The sequence below is a fragment of the Macaca nemestrina genome, chromosome 10 (genome assembly GCF_043159975.1).
Source record: "Macaca nemestrina isolate mMacNem1 chromosome 10, mMacNem.hap1, whole genome shotgun sequence".
Classification (NCBI taxonomy): Eukaryota; Metazoa; Chordata; class Mammalia; order Primates; family Cercopithecidae; genus Macaca; species Macaca nemestrina.
In genome coordinates this window covers 7,451,293-7,472,769 of record NC_092134.1, presented here as the reverse complement: position 1 = coordinate 7,472,769, position 21,477 = coordinate 7,451,293, and the positions used below count along the sequence as shown (strand labels likewise).

Below are 21,477 nucleotides of genomic sequence, written 5' to 3'. Positions count from 1 at the left end.
CTTTTGATCATTCATCATGCAAGTTAAACAACAAAGTTGAGACTCCTTTGAACCCTACATCTTACAATTAATTCTGCCGTCCCTGAATCTCGAGTGTCTCAAGTGTGTTGAGTGTGTCGCTCTGCTGGGAACACACTCTCCCTATGTTTCCCACGTCCGGGTCCTTTTCCCCAACTCAACTGTTTATGGAGCCACGTTCTATGACCTTGTTGGCTAAAACTGGCCCTCCCTCCCCTGCCAGCTCATCACCCTCTACCTGTCATCATCCTGTTTTATCCTCTTCCTAGACATTATCACTGGTTGATATTTAGGGTTCATTTTCTGTCTTCCTCCCCAGAAGGTGGGGACTCATGACAGGGTTATCCTGGTCAGTTCTGTCCACATCATTCCCCCCTGCACCTAGCACAATGGCTGGCACAGTTAATGTTTGTTGACTGAATGAATGGATCTGTGCTTTAGTCCAAGCTTCCAGGATGATTTAGTTTTTGAAGATTAGACTGACGGAGATCATTCCTGTGATCACTGACCCACATTGTGGTTTGAGGGCAGCCACACGTAGTTGGGGAAGTACCTGTTAAGGAACAGAGATGGATGGGGTCGATTTTAAGATGGAATGAAGCTGCATCCCTTGTGCCTGGGAACTCATCTATAAATTCTCCAGCTCAGCTAGATCAGGCTGAGGTTGGGGAATCTCTGCTCAAAGTCCTTGCCACTTTGCTCTGTGCTTTATCTGTAGCACTCCATTCACAGTGGGTTTGGAAGCTACCATCGCTGCCACCTCCTCTACCTCCACCTTCTCCTTCCTCCTTCTCTTCCTCTTTCTTCACTTCCCTTCCTTCTCCTTCTCTTTCTCCTTCTCCTTCTTCTTCTTCTCCTCCTTCCTCTTCCCCTTCCCCTTCTTCTTTTCCTTATTCCAAGGAAAGTTATGGAAAGATCAGTGGCAATTAACGCTGGACCACCCCTGCATGAAGTAAGGGAACTAGGGTACACAGCTACACAATGTACAAAACATGGGCTCACTATTGTCAGAGTCTGACGAGAAGCAGAAATCCCTCTGTAGTTAAAACAGAGCAGCTTTAAATGCAAGGACTTAAGTACACAGGGAATGAAACAGATGAGAAGCAGACGTAGAACAGAGGAGAGCCAGGCACCGTAGTAAGAGTGAGAATCTGCTCCTACCCCCAGGCCAGAGGGTGAGGGTGGAGGGGGTCTTACCAGAGCCCAGGACCTAGGGGTCACTGCTGCAGCTAGAATCACATTTGAGCAGCCTGGTTAGGGCTGGAGTGTGGGAGAGATTCAACTGTTGCGAAGGATATACCTGAGGCAGGGCTGGGAGTGGGGTGAGGAATTACCTGGCTTCTGCCTCCACCCTCCTGCCAGATCCTGCAAAGTCTTTCACTTAATCTCATCCTGCTGGCTGAGGCATAAGCTTAGGAAGCAGCATCTTCAGGGGTCAACACTACTGTGATCCAGAACTGATCAGAGGAAGGCCAGGGACTGGATCTGAGGGTGACAGGCTCCAGCCGGTGCCATTATCTTGCTGGTTTTATTACATGCTGACTCCTGTGAACCAAATCCAGCCTGTCCCTCAGAAGCTTGCATATTCAGAACGTGGCCATGCCAAGTCTCGTTCCTCTCAGGTTTCCTTTTGGCTTCCTCAGCCCAGAATGCTCCACTATGGCTGATATCTTGTCACTTTTCACTCGAAGGTCAACTTGTGGAGAGGCCTCTCTTGGTTACATGGCTAAATTAGTCTCCCCCTTTCTATTTTCACTGATTTGTCCTTGTCTTATGCAGATCCCATCACTGTCTGTGATCCACGCTTATTTATATGAGTGTTTGTGTCCTGTCTGTCTCAGTCTAGGTCCAGCCATAAGAAAGAATGTGAACACAGAAAGTTTAACATGGAGATTTGTTAACTATCACAGAGGACTGGGATAGTGAGGGATTGGTTAGTTAGAAGTGGAGAGAACTCTAAAGAATATAGGAATGACAGATATGGGGAGCAGCTACTAGCCTGAGGGCTGAACTATAATGCTCAAAGAAGAGGTTTCCCCTGCCCATGCCCTGGAAGCAACATTTCTCGAGAGGTTGTGGTCACAGCTCACTGAATCCAGACAAGTTGCTGATGTAGCACTCGGGTAGAGCTTGATGGAAATCTGTCCGCTGCAGTGCTCGGGACAGCTGTTCACAAGGGTGATGCACTTGCTACCAAACTATTGAAGGTGGACGTTGGGGAAAGATGCCAGCTCTGAGGGGCTGCTGGCCACCATGCACTGCAGGAGTGGGACACCAAGAAAGCCACGAATGCTGGAGTACGTCCATGCATGGCAGGAGCTGCAGAGAGAGGGCCTCAGCATCAGAAAGTCAACCCTTTCCTCCCAAACTGTCTCTCCAGCATGCTCTACTGACAAAGCCTAACATTGTGCCCATTGGAAAAGCAAAAATATTGAAATAGGGCTCAGATCTATTTTCACAGAGCAGGTAATGAGGGGTGAACTTGGAGGTGAGAGGCCATGAATCGACAATCAGCGTACTGCAGGTCCTCCCCACTGGATTTCAAGCTCCCTGATGGGAGGGGCCATGTTTGTTTTGCTTGCCGGATGTTTCTTCAGCATGGTGCCAAGTATATAGTATTTGCTCAGCAAATGAATGAATGGTTATGTCTACCATCATAGCCTGAGTCCATTGGCTAGAGAGCTCTTGCTTGCTGTATTATTTTTCCTGTGCTGCTCTCACAAATTACCATAAACTCAATGACCTTAAAAACCTACAGATTTATTCTCTTAGAGTTCTGGAGGTCAGAAGTCCTAAGTAGGTTCCCTGGGCTAAAGCAAAGTTGTCAGTAGGGCTGGTTCCTTCTGGAAGCTCTAGGGGAGAATTTTTTCTGTCCCATTTCCAGCTTCTAGAGTCTGCCAACTTTCCTTGGCTCATGGGTCCACCTGACTCTCATCTCTGCTTCCATCATTGTATCACCTTCTCTGACTTTCCTGCTTTCTCTTCCCTTTTAAGGACCTTTGTGATGACATGGGGCCCACCCAGATAATTCAGGATATTCTCCCCATCTCAAGATCCCTAACTTAATCACACTTGGAAAGATTCCTTTTTAAAAAAAATTTTTTTAAAAATTATTATTGTACTTTAAGTTCTAGGGTACATGTGCATAATGTGCAGGTTTGTTATCTATGTATACTTGTGCCATGTTGGTGTGCTGCACCCATCAGCTCGTCAGCACCCATCAACTCGTCATTTACATCAGGTATAACTCCCAATGCAATCCCTCCCCCCTCCCCCCTCCCCATGATAGGCCCCGGTGTGTGATGTTCCCCTTCCCGAGTCCAAGTGATCTCATTGTTCAGTTCCCACCTATGAGTGAGAACATGCGGTGTTTGGTTTTCTGTTCTTGTGATAGTTTGCTAAGAATGATGGTTTCCAGCTGCATCCATGTCCCTACAAAGGACACAAACTCATCCTTTTTTATGGCTGCATAGTATTCCATGGTGTATATGTGCCACATTTGGCCATGCCAAGTAACGTATTCACAGGTTCTGGGATTAGGATGTGGACATCTCTGGAGGAGGCTGTTATTTTCCTAGCACACTTGCTTATGCAGGATTCCAGCTCTCTCTAGCTGGAGCTTCCTCAAGCTGGGTGCTCAGGGCTCTCCATCCCTCCTCCCATGATCTGCTCTGTTGTTGTGCTGTAGCCCCAGGCTGCTGCCTGCACCAGCTTATAGTTGATGCCTCCCAGGCTGCTGCCTTGGGAGCTTTTTTGGCCTCCATGTCACTCTGGCACCTCTGACAGCTCCAAGCTCCTAGGGATACTACTCTCCTCACCGGGGATGCACTTTCCTTGTGCTTGGCTCTTCCAGAGGACCCCAGAGCAGAGCTTCCAGAGCACCAAGGAATATGAGTCTCTTAGGCATCCCCATCCACAGGGGGGATGTGGACAACCAAGGGACAGGGGCTGGGTGGGCTCTGGTCATAGTTCCACATCACTGTCCTCTAATCCTGGGACTGGGAGGAGGAGACCACGAAGTCAAAGCCCAGCTGGCCTGTCATTCTCCACGTAGCCTCAGGCTGGCCACCTAACCTCCCTTTAGTTGCTCATGTGTGAATTTCCAAGTGAGAGTACCTCTTCTCTCTACTTCACAGTGGTGTCAGATGGATAAACTGAGCCATAAAGAATATGAACATGCTTAAACTATCAAGGCAAATATAAAAGTCGTGTATGTAGAGGGAAAGTGTCCCAGAGAGGGCACCAGATCAGATTCAGCTGGCATGTGGGCTTAACAATCCTCTCTATCCAACCAGTTTCATTATCCGATTGATTTGCCTGGGAAAATTTCAATTATGATTACCTTCGAGGTAGGTGGAAGTGAGACATTTTAGTCAAGAATGAGGGCTATTGGGTCAACCTGCCTAGTTTGAAATTTGAGCTCCAGTGCTTACTAGCTTCAAGATATTGGGCAAGTCACTCAATCTTTCTGAAGCTCCACTTCATCTGTAAACTGTAAGAATCACATTGCCTGCCTGATAGTTTTGTGAGGATTAAATTATATACTAAGGTAAAGTGTTTGCCCACTGGCCTGGCATACTGCATGCACTCAATAATGTTGAACTGTTATAATTTTCGTCATTGTCATTGTGTTATCTAGCCATCTGTAGGTATAGTTGTCAAAGTTTGGGAGAAGGTAAAACAAGTTCAACCTCAGGTTGGATGATGGTGGGTTCTCCTCTTGGAGAAAAGGAGGTGGAAAGGAGTCTGATTTGCTGAGTCAGACACAGCCAAAGGGTTTAGGGTGGGCACATTATGGGTGCAGAGAGAGAGAGAGAGAGAGAGAATCACAGAGGGTCTGGAAGCTCATGGAGGGCTCCTACTGTTTGGGAGAGTCAGGGAAGAAAGGGGAGGAAGGAATGTGCTATCTAATTCTTGAAGGTGAATGGACATTAGCCAGGTGGAAAGAAGGAAGGGTGTTCCAGGCAGATGGAACGATGTGTGTGATGAGCAGGAGCAAGAACATGGGAGTTTATGGGGCTGCAGGTGGCTTGGGGCTGGTGTTTGGGCCAAGGGGAGATGATAAGGGGAACAGAGAAGGGGGCAGCAGAACACTCTAGTAGGCTTGCATACTATGCTAGGATGTCTGATCTTTGTTCTGGAATTATCCTTTATTCATTGGTTTGGATCATTTATTGTGGATCACAAAGAATGTATGAATCCACCAGTATTCATCGAAGTTCTGTATGTTGTGATTTGAATGTGTCCTCTCCAAAATTCACGAGGAAACTCAATCCCTCTTGTGGTGGTATTACCAGGTGAGGCCTTTTGGGAAGTGATTAGCCATGAGGGCTCTGCCCTCACAAAGGGATGGCTTCCTTATAAAAGGGCTGGAGGAAGCCGGCTTAGGCCCCCATGCCTGCCCCTTCCGCCATGCGAGGACGTGGTGTTTCATCCTCCCTGGAAGATGCAGCAACAAGGTGCCATCTTGGAAGCAGAGACGAGATCTTCAGCAGACACTGACCTTGCCAGGGCCTTGGTCTTGGCCTTCCAGCATCCAGAACTGTGAGGAAGTAAATTTCTGTCCTTTATAAATGACCCAATCTCAGGCATTTTGTTGTAGCCACACAGAAGGACCTGTGGTATACTCGGCGAGTGGGGTGGTGGCCAGTGGTGTTCTCTTAGCCAGTGGCCACTCCTACTTCCTGCTTCCTCCCCAGGCTTCTTGCTAAAAGGGCCTTGGTTATGATCTTTGCCCTCTGAGTGGCCACATCCTTTGGTCCACTGGGTAAGGTTGGACTCCTCCACAGTCCCAGGGTGGCATCTGGATTGGCCTAAGCCATCATGGTTTGTTCATCCCCTTCCCTTGTGATTATTGCGCCCAGGGGGAAGTTGCCTAGTTGGGCGAAGGGTCTGGAAAAATAGTAACTTGTTGTTAAAAAGGAATGAAGCACAGGGCCATTCCTGCTTTCTGTCCTGAGCGTGACTGTGTAAGGAGTGGGAGGTGTCACTGTGAGAGGAGCTGCATACACTCTGGGGCAGCAGAGCAGAGAGAGGGTGGGAGGTTGTGTCCTCACCAGTGTCACAGGCTGCCCAGCTACACCGTTACCAGCCTCCCTCCTCCAAGCCTCCTGCCTCGTGACACAGTAAACCTGCCCAATGTAAATCCCCTCTGGCTAGTGCTTGGCTGCAGTTTGGAGGGTTTCAACTGAAGGCTCTTCTTAGCCTCCCATCACCTTCCTAGGCCTGCTGGGCTCCTCGCCCAGGGGTCATCACTATCAGGAAGGGAGGGGCAGGGATGTCATCTACCGTGCCATCCCTCATTTCTCCCTGGAGAGGAGACTCATTCCTATAGGCCCCAGTTGGCCACAGCACCTTCCTTCCCATTGGTTAAAACTGGGTGGCATACACAGATGCTGGGAGAATGAGGGTCTGGCCTTGTAATCTCACCTGTGACAGCCATGGAGTGGGCAGTTGAGCATCTGCACTCATGGAATAGCTCACCCAGTGCTCTGAGAAGGTGCTGCTGTCCTGGGATTCAACCCCAGGCTTATGATTTAGGACTTTGCTGCCACAGGTGTGTGATCCTGGATTGTGCTGGTTGCTGTTGACCTTTTGGGTAGCAAGTCAGTCTCTATTTCATGAAGATAAATATGCAGCTTTTGGGAGAATGCCTGATAGGAAGTGGGAGGGACTCAGTCATGGACACCAGGGTGGGGCTGATGCAGTAGCCAAGCAGGCAGGCTGGCAGAGGGAGGCGGCTGTGATGAGGTGCTCACTCATTCATTCTTCCTTCCTTCCATTCATCCAGCCATCCATCCGTCCAACCACGCATCCACCCTTCCATCCACCCATTCACCCTTCCATCCACCCATTTACCCTTCCATCCACGCATCCACCACCCTTCTATCTACCCATTTACCTTTCCAACTACCCATCCACCCTTCTTTCCACCCATTTATCCTTCCATCTACCCATCCACCCTTCCATCCACCCATCCACGCTTCCATCCACCTATCCACCTTTCCATCTGCCCATTTACCCTTCCATCCTCCCATCTACCTTTCCATCTACCCATCCACCCTTCCATCCACCCATCCACCCTTCCAACCACCCATCCACCCATCCATCCTTCCATCCACCAATTGACCCTTCCATCCACCCATTTACCCTTCCATCCACCCATCCACCACCCTTCTATCCACCCATTTACCTTTCCAACTACCCATCCACCCTTCTATCTACCCATTTATCCTTCCATCCACCCATCCACCCTTCCATCCACCCATCCACCCTTCCATCCACCTATCCACCCTTCCATCCGCCCATTTACCCTTCCATCCTCCCATCTACCTTTCCATCTACCCATCCACCCTTCCATCCACCCATCCACCCTTCCATCCACCCATCCACCCATCCACCCTTCCATCCACCCATCCACCCTTCCAACCACCCATCCACTTACTCACCCTTCCATCCACCCATCCACCCTTCCATCCACCCATTTGCCCATCCACCCATTTGCCCATCCACCCATCCACCCTTCTATGCACCCATCCACCCTTCCATCTACACATCTACCTTTCCATCCACCCATCCAACCCAGCCACCCATCTAGTCAAACAGGAACAGCAAACATTTACTTAGCAGCACTATGTGCTGGGTTCATAATTTTTTAGTGAATGAAAAGAGAGAAAATGGAATGGATGGAAGTTTTGGAGTTGAAATTATTAGACCCTGGAAACCGTTTGTATCTAAGATTTCCATTTCTAGCAGAGCAGCACAGATGGTCAACAGCTTCAAAAACCCCATCTTGAAAAGGGTTGTGTAAGGAGAGGGATGCTGCCACCCAGGGTGACAGCGGTGCTTCCTGCATTATCTTCCACATCTGTATCATCTTTTTGCCCCTTCTCCATGGCTAAGAAATGCTAACAAATGTGTTTGTTTCTTTTTTTTCCCTCTAAAGGCACAGATTTTCCTTTTTCCTTCAACGGTGTCTCTTCTTTAGGTTTGCTGCCCAATTACTGAGCTTTGAGCTTAGAGATTTATTTCCGTGGGTGGCTTGGTGTTGAGGGCTACAGTCCACCCTTCAACGACTATTCTTAAAACTGAAAAGCCCAGCTCTGCACACGCAGATAAAAAAACACATTATCTTTCAAAAAGATCGGAATAAAAAAATGAGCACACTTGTGAGTTTCTAGGCAACTGGGCACATGGGCTCAGCACAGGCTACAGTGAGAGATCATCAGATTCCTTTTTAGTCGTATTGGCCTGAAACCTTACAACAAGGCCTGGACACAAATACTTCTTTATTCCAGACAGCGTTTGTATGCCTCTTCTGTGCCGAGCACTGTTCTAGTGAATGGCGATGAATAAGGCAGACAAGACCTCAGCTCTCATGCTGTCATGCTAGGGGAGGGGACTGATGAATGCAAGAAACATAAACAGTTGACCTTTGAACAATGCAGGCATTAGGGGCACTGACCCCTCCATAGTCGAAAATCTCAGTATAACTTTTGACTGACTGGAAACTTAACTAATAGACTACTGTTGACTAGAAGCCTTACTGACAACATAGTTAATCAACACATGTTTTGCACGTTATATGTGCTAGATATCAGCGGTCCCCAACCTCTTTTGGCACCAGGGATTGGCTTCATGGAAAACATTTTTTCCATGAACCAGGATGGGGGGATGGTTTCAGGGTGATTCAGGTGTATTACATTGTGTACTTTATTTCTATTATTATTATTTCTGTTATTATTCTTCCTTTCTTCCTCCCACTCTTTCTTCCTTTCTCCCCCTCCTCCTTTCTTCTTGCTTCTCCTTCGTTCTTCCTCCTCCTTCTTCTGTCTTCCTTCCTCCTTCTTCCTTTTCCTCCTTATTATTTCTTCTTCCTCCTCCTTCTTCCTCCTCCTTCTTTTGAGATAAGGTCTCACTCTGTTGCCCAGGTTGGAGTGCAGTGGCACAATCACAGCTCACTGCAGCCTCGATCTCCCAGGCTCAAGTGATCCTCCTGCCTTAGCCTCCCAAGTAGCTGGGACCACAGGCATGCCACTATCCCTGGTTAATTTTTTATTTTTATTTTTATTTTGTAGAGACAAGATTCACCATGTTGCCCAGGCTGGTCTCAAACTCCTGGGCTCAACCAATCCTTCCACTTCAGCCTCCAAAATTGTTAGGATTACAGGCGTGAACCACTGTGCCCAGTCTGAAACTTATTAAGTACCCAGGAGGCCTTTTATTTTCTTCAAATGATTCTGCTTGGTGGCCCCAAAGGCCAACAGGGAACTTGACTCTTGCAAAGCTCCCCTTCCTGTCAAGAGAGTCTTTCTCTTCCTTCCCACCTCTGTGTGTCCTGTGCTCACTCGCTTTGCTGGTCACTGGGATTCAGACGGGGGCAGCCTCTGTCTGTGGAGTCTCCAGCACTGAGTAGGGGTGCTTTACCCCAAGGAAGGGCCAGCAGGTGCCACATGGGCCCTTGGGGTCTGTCCCAGCTTTGGGAAGCCATAAGTAGGAGGGCATTTTAGAAAGGTTCGAAGGCTTCTGGAGCAGTCTATGTCTTGTCTTTCATCTTTTGTTTAGTGCAAAACTTTAAAAATCTAAACAGGGTTTGAATACATCTTCCTAAAACGTCATAGACAAGTGCCTGTTGGCTGCTTTCTAATTCCTACTGCCTCACCCAAATTAATGATTGTGTATCATTTTCTTTCTTTTAGTCAGAACATTATCTTTCTATGTATCTACATTCTCATACGTATGTGCGGCTGCAGGAGTTCGAGGCTGCAGTGAGCCATGATTGTGCTACTACACTCCAGCCTGGGCCACAGAGCGAGACCCTGTCTGTAACAAAACCAAACAAATGGATATGGGGCTGCAGAAAATCCATGGTACGGCTTTGTGTGTGGTTGTGTTTTAAAACAAATCGCATTATGTTGAGTGTAATATTCTTTACAGTCAGCAACACGCTTTAGAGGTTTTTTGTGCTAATATGAATAGAGCTTAATTATTTTCTAAAAACTCTCATGTTCTGCAGTAGGTTATTCCATAGTTTTTTTTTTTAAACCCATTTCCCTATTGATGAATATTTAGGTTACTTCTATTTCTTTTCTCTTCTCCTCTCTGTCTCTTTCCCTCTGTCTCTCTCCTTCACTCCCCTACCCCCAACTAGGATGCATCCTGTAAAGCTCCATCTGGTTTGGGGGTGGGAAGTGGGTTTTATATCATGTGCCAAATGGTCGTCTGCTAGAGCGCTATGTTAGGCAGGAAAAAGGATGCCAATCAGTAAACAATGTCTGTTTTGGGTGCTATATTAGTTTTCTAGGGCTGCAGCACCAAATTACCACAAACTGGGTGGCTTAAAACAATAGGAATTTCTTTCCTCACAGCTCTGAAGGCCAGAAGTCTGAAATCAAGGTGCTAGCAGGGAGGTGCTCCCTCTGACGCCTCTAGGGGAGGCGCCTTCCCTGCCTCTTCCAGCTTCCGCTGGCTCCAGGCATTCCTTAGCCTGTGGCCACCTTGCACTCATCTCTCCCCTTGTCATCACATGAGCTGTGTGTGTGTGTGTCTGTGTCTCTGTGTCCTCCCCTCATAAGGACACCAGTCATTGCATTGAGGGCTCACTCTAATCCAGTATGACCTCATTTAAACTAATGACATGTGCAAAAATTCTATTTCCAAATCAGGTCACATTCTGAGGTTGTCAGTGAATGTGAATTTTGGGGGGACACTTGCTCTCTATAGGTATAGGAGGCAGGGAGTGCTACATGAGTGCCATTGACCACTTAGATCTAGGGCAGCACAGTCAGTGCACCGTCCGCGTGTGCAATGAGAACTGGGGTTCCAAATAATGACTCTGCCAGGCCGTTATACCTCCAGCCATTTACTCAGCTACACAATACTCACACTCAGTCGTGTTGACTGGACTGCTAATCAGGACAGGAAGAACTTTTACTGTCTTTGAATGTTATTTTCCTTTTTCTTTTTTTTATTTTCCTTTTCCTGTTTCTTTTTTTGTTTTGTTTTGTTTTGCTCTGCCACTCAGGCTGGAGTTCAGTGGTGTGTTCATAGCTCACTGCAGCTTTAACCTCCAGGGCTCAATTGATCTTCCCACTTCAGGTTCCTGAGAAGCTGGGACTGTTGGCACATGCCACAACACCTGGCTGATTTTTATGTATTTTTTTGTAGAGACAAAGTCTCACTGTGTTGCCCAGGCTCTTCTCCAACTCCTGGGCTCAAATGATCCTCCCACTTTGACCTTCCAAAGTGCTGGGATTACAGGAGTGAGACACTGTGTCTGGCCTGAGAGTTATTTTTGTGGCACCCTGACGTCATAGCCTACCTAGAAGGTCTGTGTTTCTCCCCCTTCCCACAAAACCCCACGTTTGTGAGTATAATTACTGTTGAGGAAGACACACAACATTTGGCAGCTGGTATCTAGAATAGACTGAAGGTGTCTGTCTCTTAGGTTCTCTTCTGTACCACAATGAGCAAGGTGTTCTGTAAACAGCCGTAACCTCAATTATAGATGCACCATTTCCTCTGATTGATCCTACCCTCTCACAGCTGAAAGGAGCAATTTTAAATTGTCAGGGAGAATGCCTGTCCACTGAGTACACTTTACCAATGGCCACAAGTAACCGTCTTTGTCGGCTGAGCTGAAAGCCATGTGCTTTGTAAATGCCGCCGTAGTACTTGGTGCAGAGTGGGCATCCCATTGTGGCATTCCTGGCTCTGCAAGCCAACTACCTACACTGTTATTCCAGCACGTGGTGCCAGGGAGACCATTTAGTAAACCCATCGCCACAGTGGCTCCATAACTGGATTTAGCTGTTACGCCATTTCCTAACTTACATTAAAAAATAACAATATTAAAGGATGGCTCTTGGAGAGTGAACTGGAGTCAGCTCAGTGGAAAGGAAGGGAAAAGCCCATTAAGATGTTTGGTTCAGCTGACCTGCCTCTATTTGGGAAAACCTTTGCTGATGTATAATTTCTGAAGGTGAAAGGGAAAAATAGACCCAGCTAAGCAAGTTCAGGAGGGAAATGGGTGGTTGTCAGTCAGAGCAACAAAGTAGTGGAATTCCGGGTGCTTCAACGGCAGGGATAAGACATGACAAATGTTTAAAGACTCCGTCAATATCATTAATATTTATAACCTGTCTCACAAGGATGGCTGTCGTGCAGCGCATCCGTCAGAGACTCCTGCCCTGGAATTATCCTGCTTATAGGATGAGCCCGGAATCCCCAGATTGAGAGTGATTAGGCAAGGGATTTTATAGTCCTATTTTACATCCCCTTAAAGGTAGTAAAATAATCAGGAAGCTGTATTCTTTTTTTTTTTTTTTTTTTGAGACAGTCTCACTCTGTTGCCCAGGCTGGAGTGCAATGGTGCGATCTTGGCTCACTGCAACCTCCGCCTCCTGAGTTCAAGCAATTCTCCTGCCCCAGCCTCCTGAGTAGCTGGGATTATAGGTGTGTGCCACCATGCCCAGCTAATTTTTGTATTTTTAGTAGAGACAGAGTTTCACCATGTTGGCCAGGCTGGTCTTGAACTCCTGACCTCAGGTGATCTGCCAGCCTTGGCCTCCCAAAGTGCTGGGATTACAGACGCGAACCACCACACTTGGCCTTAGGAACCTGTATTTTGAGACAATAATTTTCTTTTAAAAAAACAACTCACTGTTGATGGCGAACTAGATAATGTATCACAGCTTGGGGGGTGTGAGTATGCAGGCTGTCTGCGAGCACTTTGACATTGAGTTGCCTGCTGCAAGCCTGATGTTTATGTTTGGCAAACCAGAGCTCTGGCCAGCCAGTCACTTTGCCAGCCTTTCTACTGCTCAGGAAAGGGCCCCTTCTCCACAGCTGGGGAGATGTGAGATGCATGTGCTTAAGAAAATCAAGCTGCTGTCGTTCAAATCCAACCTGGCTTAAAGCTGTGTGACCCTCAACACAGTGCCCCTTAGCTATCCTGTCTGTGAAAAGTGTAATATAATTCCTACCAGAAGCCAGAATAACCTTGTTATCATGAGGATGAAGTGAAGCAGTATTTGCACACTGCTTGTCACATAATGCATGTATGATAAATGTTAAGAGTTTGTTTCTTATTTTTGTTTGAAGGGGAAATACTTAAGACAGTGGTGAAATTCAACATATTTCGTAGCCGGGTGGCGTGGCCACTGACCAATCGGAATAGATGCATCTTGTAAATCATTTTTACAGCCTCTCCCCTTCCCAGGGCACTCCGCCTGAGACAAACAGCGAGAGAATGTTCCTAAACACTTGTTTTTCCCTCGCACAGCTGATTGCAGAGCCCAGCAAGTCTTTCTCTAAATGGCTTTATTTTGACAAGGGGTCGCGATGGCATTTTGTTTGGCATTAGCCTCTCCTCCGGGGAAGGGCCTCGTGGGCGACGGTCCCGGCGCGCCCGCTAGATGGCGCCGCAGACCGGGTTGTACTGGCCGCGCGCTCTCCCCTCCCCGCCGGAGGCTCCCGGAGCCCCTGCCGGGCCGGACTCGCTGTGTCCTCAGGACCTGTGATTTCCAGGGATTCCCCGTTTTCCTGAGCGTGAGCATAAAAAGGCTCCTTCCTGCAGCCCGAGCCAGCTCAGCACAGCCCACGACCCCTGGCACCTAACAACCTGCTTCAGCCAAAATCTTAAGAGGCTTTGTTATTTTTATTTAAAATGATGCATGTTCATTATAACATTTTAAAACAATATGTGGAAAAATCACAATCTCAGCACCCCCGACATAGCCAGCAGTAATACTGGAAAATTATTGTTCCACGTATGGAGTCAAAGTCCACGTATAGGCAGAGAGATGACTGTGTCTGGACACGGAAGTGGCCGGCGAACTTCCTATTTAAAATGGGAGCATATTCTGTGTGCTGGGTTTTTTCTTTATTAAGTGCTAAGTCCTTCGTTTTACTTACATTTAAGAGAAGACAAATAATTTAATATGAAGTTTCTGAACTTCAAAAAACCATTAATCACTACAAGAAATACTGTTTTTTGTTTGTTTGTTTGTTTTTGTGACGGAGTCTCGCTCTATCGCCCAGGCTGGAGTGCAGTGGCGCGATCTCAGCTCACTGCAAGCTCCGCCTCCCAGGTTCACGCCATTCTCCTGCCTCAACCTCCCGAGTAGTTGGGACTACAGGCGCCCGCCACCTCGCCCGGCTAGTTTTTTGTATTTTTAGTAGAGACGAGGTTTCACCGTGTTACCCAGGATGGTCTCGATCTCCTGACCTTGTGATCCACCCGCCTTGGCCTCCTAAAGTGCTGGGATTACAGGAGTGAGCCACCGCGCTCGGCCGAAATACTGGTTTTTAAAAATCACCTTGCTGGCTGGGCACGGTGGCTCATGCCTGTAATGCCAGCACTTTGGGAGACTGAGGCCAGGGGATCGCTTGCCTCCAAGAATTTGAGACCGGCCTGGGAAACGTAGTGAGACCCCTGTCTTTACAAACATTTAAAAATTAGCCATGCATGGTGACACATGCCGGTAATCCCAGCTACTCCAGAGGCTGAGGTGGGAGGATTTGCTTGCACTCAGGAGGTCGAGGCTGCAGTGAGCCATGATCATGCCATTGCACTCCAGCTTGGGTGACAAAGCGAGACCTTGTCTCAAACTTCCCACCCCACAACCAAAACCAAACTAAACCCAAACAACAACAGCAACAACAAAATGGTAAGCAAAAATCATCTTACTATGATTAAGGGGAAAAGGTTTATGGTATAAAAACAAGTCAGTGATTAGAGTCCTTATTTTTATTATTACTATTATTACCATCACCACCACCATTACTCTTTCAATTTTTATTATTACTATTATTTCCATCACTACCACCAGTACAGTTACATCCACTCTTTCAGATGCCACAGTTTAATTTTAGCATAGAACCTGAAGCTATCCAATATGGTAACCATTAGCTTCACGTGGCTATTAAAATTAAATTTAATATTAAATAAAATTTAAAATTCGGTTTCTCAGTTGCACTTGCCATATTTCAAGTGCTCAGCGGCCACATGAAGCTAGTGGTTTCCACATTTGGCAGCACAGATATAGAACCTTCCAGCAGTGATGTGTTGGACAGTGCCGCTGTCGATTGATTCTCTTCCCTGACAGATGAATAAACAGCACCGTGAGACTTCTGCCTAGGTATTTATTAATTGTATGTAGCCTATATACCTAATATATGCATTTACACTAAGTTTTATCACATTTATATTTCCTTGTAGAACCCAGTGCTTCTACTTAATATTAATTTGTTGTTCAAATTCTGTAATAGGCATCCCTACTCACTTCATCTGTTACCACCATTGTTCCAGAAAAGACTGGTCTCTTCTGTCACTGATGGCCCCTTTGTGTGGAGAGTTTTTGACTTTTTCATTTTGTTAGTCTGATTTTAATGAGATCCTGAGGGGGGGGAAAGATGAATCAAGTTTCCAGCCCACTGTGTTTAACTGGGAGTCCCACAGGGCTTGGTAACCTGTGAAATGCTGCTGAGACTTAAAGAGTTGTTTGCCAGTCATTCCTCCCACACCTTGACTGAGGGCCTGTGTGCCAGCACCAGGCTGAGAGCCAGCACCTGTTGAGGGAGACTCAGTTCTTGCCATCATGGATTTCAGGAAAGGTTTTTTTTTTTTTTTTTTTTTTTTTTTTTTTAAATGAAGGAGGAAAGATTCCCTGTCACGATTAAAGACCACGCTGAACTCCTGGGGTGAAGGTACTGGTCTTTCTGTAATTAGACTCAGCTGAAGAAGCTGCTGGATTCTTTTCTGAGACAAACAAGGCGTGAGAGTATTTAGAAAAGACCAAGAGAGTAGTTGGGGCAGACTTGCCCACCTTTGCATTTTCTCCAGAACCACCTTTGACTCTGGAAAATGTCCACTTTGCACAGGTGATGGTTGTAAGGTCCCACACTCTTTGCAGGAGAGGGGAGCTTACAGATGGAGTAAATTTCTACCTGTCCAGGCAGCAAGAAACCAAAGGCAGCTGAACACAGTCTACTTTCCTTGGGGGACTATGCCTCTACTCTGATTTTACAACCACATCAGACTTTTTCTGTAACTTGCCTTGTGGGTTGTTAAGAATTCCCATGTGAAAAGCAGCCACAACAAGCCGGGATTGCTTCTGCAGGGAGGTGGGTTGAATCTGGGCATGTTTTCCACAGGCTGCGTGTCGGGTGGCCCCGACCTTGCTGTTCCTCTGACCTTTAAGAATGAAGGACAGGGTGTCAGGTCTTTGCTCTGTAAGCTGTGGCTGAATCTGCACACAGTTTCCTGGCAAGGTGGTGGCAGACTGCTGCACAGAGTGGTTGCATGTCAGAGTTAAACAGAGGCTGCCGTCCTTAAGAGGCACCATCTCCCAGGGACGATGCCATTCATCTGAATCTCCCAAACGTAAAGCATCAGGAAGCTTCAGTAGGAAGCAACACTGGCTGGCAGGTTCTGTTGGCTCCAGGGGTGATCATTCTGTTTTTTGTATCATAAACCTCCTGAGAGGCTGCAGAGTCTGCTGGCAGATAGCTGGGACTCACATCCAGGACTTCCACGAACTCGCTCTCCAACACTGCACCATCCACTCCATTCAGGTGCATCTCGTCTGTAATATGGCGTCAATGATGGTGCCCACCTCACACATTGTTTGTGAGGATTAAACAAGTTAATATAAGTAAGTACTTAAAACATTGCCTGGCACATGGTAGATATTCAGTAAATGTTGTTTATTCATCATTAGCTAAAGATACCTTCTTTACCAGATGAATCATTTGAAAATAACCAAATCATGCTGTGGGCAAAACCTTATATCCATTGTGGTAGGCAGAATAATGGCCCTCCAAAGGTGCCCACATGTGAATTCCTAGAACCCGTGGATATGTTTCCTTACATGGCAAATAGGGCTTTGCATCTGTCATTAGGTTAAGGATGTGAACTGGGGCAATTATCCTGAAAAAATATCAGTAAATAAATATGCATGCCATGCCTTTAAAACCTAGCTAAGAAATATGATAAATATGATAAATATGATATTACCAATAGGAGACTTATTGTTTACTCTTTTTGAGGTTTAAAAAAAATCAGAGTATATCTGATTTGGATGGAAACATTATTGATCATCTAATTAACGGGATATATGTCCAGCTGTCCCTGGTATCCTTGAGGGATGGATCCCAGGACACCCCCATGTATACCAAAATCTGGGCATACTCAAGTCCCAAAGTAGACCCTGGGGGACCCCCCTATACAAAGAGTTGGCCTTCCTCATGTACGGGCTTTGCATCCTGCAAATCCATGTGTGAGTGTCCCGGCACAGTCCAAACCCATGTCATTCAAGGGTCAACTGTATTACCCTTCAAAAACTGTTTAAGCATTAAAAAAATTCCCATAAAACACTGCACTAGGATAAATTTCCAAAAGCAAAACAAACCAACACACGAAACACAAATGCTTTCGAAGACTCCAGGCGGCAGAAAGACACATTAAAGCCACCTGCTGGCACCCCTTCTGTGCTACTTCCACTGTTCCAGGGGCCTTCCTGGGAACTTTGGGTGCCTTTTGTTGGTCTGTGGCCTTCCAAGTCACCTGGGGTGGACATCCATTCTTGACAATGGCTACAGTGAGGGGCATCACTGGCAGAGGAAGGAGGACGTGTGTTCGAGAGATACCGATTGATGCCATTCCTGGCTGTTTCCTCATGACAAAGGCAGAGGCAGGCAGAGGCGAGCAGAGGTAGAAGCTGAGTCAGCTTCTTCCTGGATGGGGACGGCAGGTCCTGTTCTTGTCTCAGCCAGGCTGAGCAGGGAAATCTAGGAGGTGGCATATCAGGGACCACAGATGGCAAATCTCTAAAGCACAGAGTTGGGAGCACTGGGTCCTAGAGCCAGGCCAACCTGGCTTCGAATTTCTGCTCTGCCATTTATTGGCTGTGGGACCTGGGGCACGTCCTTGGGCATCCGTGAACCTCGGTGTCTCCACCTGCTACATGGGGATGACAGCACCTCCCCAGAGGACACTGGACTCCAGAGTCCACACACTCATCTACCACCCCCAGACTCCGCAGATCTCCACACTGCGCCCATCCCCAGCCAGGCCTGCTTCCCCCATGTGCACGCTTGGCTCCTGTTGGCGTCAGCATCGTCATCCCCATCTCAAGTCTCCATCCGTTGTGCTTCGGCAGCTGAAAGCTCACAGAGTGTATCTGATTTAGATGGAAACATTGTTGATCATCTAACTAAGGTCACCCTCCAAGGGAAACTGAGGCATGGGGTGACTCTTCCCAGGTTATTTATATTGTTCTTACTCTGCTTCAGAGAGAGTTTATTTATGACATCCAGCTGGGGGCACTGAACTGACCTAAGAATTCACATCTCCCAGGTCCCAGCTTTCTGTGATGGGGAACAGCCATGTGAGGAGTTCGGGTCAGGGTTAGGGTGCAGATAACTCTGGTCTCTGTTGGGCTGCCATCACTGATTTTAGGGATAGTGCTGTTGGCTGTCACATCTCAGACAAGACACACGGACCTTCCTCAGCGGCACACCAGCAAGCACATCTCAAGTGATCAGTTATTAGACAGTCACTTGGTCAGGGACCCCTTCCATTTTCACCAGGAATTCATTCTTGCTCTGTTGCCAATCAATTAAACTTTCTATTCCTCATCTGTGGGCTCAATGCTTAATGATTCTGATGTGAGTCCAAGTTCAAAGGGCATCATTTGTAACTCTGAGAACAAGCCTCTTATTCAGTGGAATTCCTGTTAATTAACTCTGCCAGAGGCATTCATTTTTGAAAACCTAATTTGTAAAGGGTTTACTAAGATTTTGGTAATTCCAGGGTTCAGGAGGTTCTTCAAGTCCCATTCTTGGTGTTAACAGAACCTTCCGCCAGTCTTTCCTATATCAGCAAATGGCACCATCATCACGCTGTTGCTCGGAATAAAAATATAGGAGTTACCTCGGCTGCCTCTCCATTTTCAAGCATCATATTCAGCCCATCAGTAAGTCCTAGGATCTGTAATCTCCAAAATATATCCAGAGTTCAGCCACTCACTCCGTCTCCACTACCAGCACCCGAGCCCAGCCACCACCATCTCCTGCCAAACTGCCTGTCCTGGCCTCCTGTCTGGTCTCCCTGTTCCACTCCCGTGTCATTGTCATCTGTTCTCCACACCACAGGCAGGCCCTCTATTTAATTAATTAAACAGATTGTATGAGTCTGCTGATGAAAATCTCTGTTGGCTTCCCATTGCAATGTGAATGACGCCATGACACACACATTTTTTTTTTTTTTAATTATTATTATACTTTAAGTTCTAGGGTACATGTGCATAACGTGCAGGTTTGTTACATATGTATACTTGTGCCATGCTGCTGTGCTGCACCCATCAACTCGTCAGCACCCATCAACTCGTCATTTACATCAGGTATAACTCCCAATGCAATCCCTCCCCCCTCCCCCCTCCCCATGATAGGCCCCGGTGTGTGATGTTCCCCTTCCCGAGTCCAAGTGATCTCATTGTTCAGTTCCCACCTATGAGTGAGAACATGCGGACACACACATTCTTAAGTGGCCAAAAGAAGTCTGTGTGCTTTCTCTTGCCCACCCTCTTCCCTCACTTCTCATCCCTTTCCTATACTTTCTGGCCCTGCTGGCCTCCTTTCTTTTCTGGAATGGGCCAGTCTTGTTCTCACTGCAAGGCCTTGGAATACATCCTTCTCTCTGACAGGCTCTCTCTGACCCCAAGAGCAGCTCCATCTTCTCCCCGTCCAGGTCTTAGGTCAGGCATGTTCAGGCATGTTCCCGTTGATGAAGTAATGGTACTGTCTCTCAGTGACCCGTTATGACACCCATCTGGTTTCTTTCCTTCACAGAATAAGCACTCTCCAAAATCCTCTGGTTAGACATGTGTTTGGCAACTTATGAGCTCTCTCTTCCTGGGAATGTAAGCTTTGTGAGGGCAGGCCCTTGTTCGTCTCCACAATTCTTTGATGAGTCGTTGGGTCTCATTTTGAGTGAACGTTGACATGCAGTCATTCATAATATTCCCCTGTTATGTTTTTGATATGTCTAGACTCTCTACTGATGTCACCCTTCTTATTCTGGCATTGATTCTTCTTTCTTTTGTTCCTGATCAGTCTGGCTAGAGTTTTATCAATTTTAATAATCTCAAATAATCAATTTTTGATTTCATAGATTTTGCATTATATTTTCATATTTCATTAACTTTTGCTCTCATATTTGTGATTTCTTTTTGTCTGCTTACTTTGGTTTTAATTTTCTTTTTTCTAGTATATTAAGGTGAAAGCAGAGGTCACTGATGTAGACTTTTCTCTTTCTTTAGTGCTATAAATTTTCCCCTAAATTCTCATATGTTGTATTTTCAATTTTCATCCAGTTCACAATGTTCTCTAATTTTGCTTTTGATTTTTTCTTTGGTCCATAAGTTTTAGAAACGTGTTATAGATTTTCCAGTGGGGGGCATTTTCTAGATATCTTTCTATTACTGATTTCTAACATTTATCCCATTGTAACTGAGAACATACTTTGTATGACTTAATTCCTTTTATATTTATTAAGACTTGCTTTATGGTGTAGAGATAATCTCTCTTGATAAATGCTCCGTGCACACTGAGAAATGTATTCTGCTGTTGTCGAGTGGATTATTCTATAAGTGTCAGTTGGTCAAGGTAGTTGATTGTTTCATTCAAGTCTGTTAAGTCCTTGCGGATTCTTTTCCCACTTTTTGATATCAATTATTGAGAGGGGGTTTTGACATATCCTACTATTATTGGAGATTTTTCTGTTTTTTTTTTTTTTTTTTTTTTTTTTTTGTAGTTCTATCAGATTTTGCTCTATCCATTTTGAAGCTCTGTTATTAGATATATGAAATTTAAGATGGTAATATTATATTGATTAATTGAACTTTATATCACAATGAGACTAACTTCTTTGTCCATGGTAATATTATGTGCTATGGAATCTACTTTATCTGATACTAATCTAGCCGCTGTGGCTATCCAGTCCCTAATCCAGACTTTTCAGGACCTCTACAGTGACTACTCAAGTCCACAGCATCTCTTGTCTGGTTTGTGGTGTAATCTCTCCTGGTTCTACCCTGGCTCATTACAGTCTGTTCTCTACACAGCAGCCAGACCTATCACGTCTAACCTCTGATCCATGGTTCCACTGTCATCTTCTCTCACTCAGAAGAACATTGGAAATCCTTATCATGACCTAGTAGACCTCACTGGATCTGGCCCCAGCCACCTTTCTGACCTCACCTCCTAATCACTCTCTGTCTCTCTGATATTTCCCCTCCAGCCGTATTGGCCTTGTTTCTGTTTCTCAGATGTGCCGTACACGGTCTTGCCGTAGGGCCTTTACACTTCCTGTTCCCTCTGCCTGGGCTTCTCTTCCTTCAGATGTCTACAAGACTCATGCTTTCAGTTCAATCCAGTCTCTGCTTAAATATCACCTGG

At 46.4% G+C, this 21,477-nt stretch overlaps 1 protein-coding gene across 9 annotated transcripts in view; it reads left to right on the top strand.

The window, feature by feature from the left end:
- The window catches only part of LOC105493580 (transmembrane protein 132B), a 504,000-nt gene that overhangs the window by 372,970 nt on the left and 109,553 nt on the right, over positions 1 to 21,477 (top strand). The gene's annotated exons all lie outside the window — the stretch shown is intronic.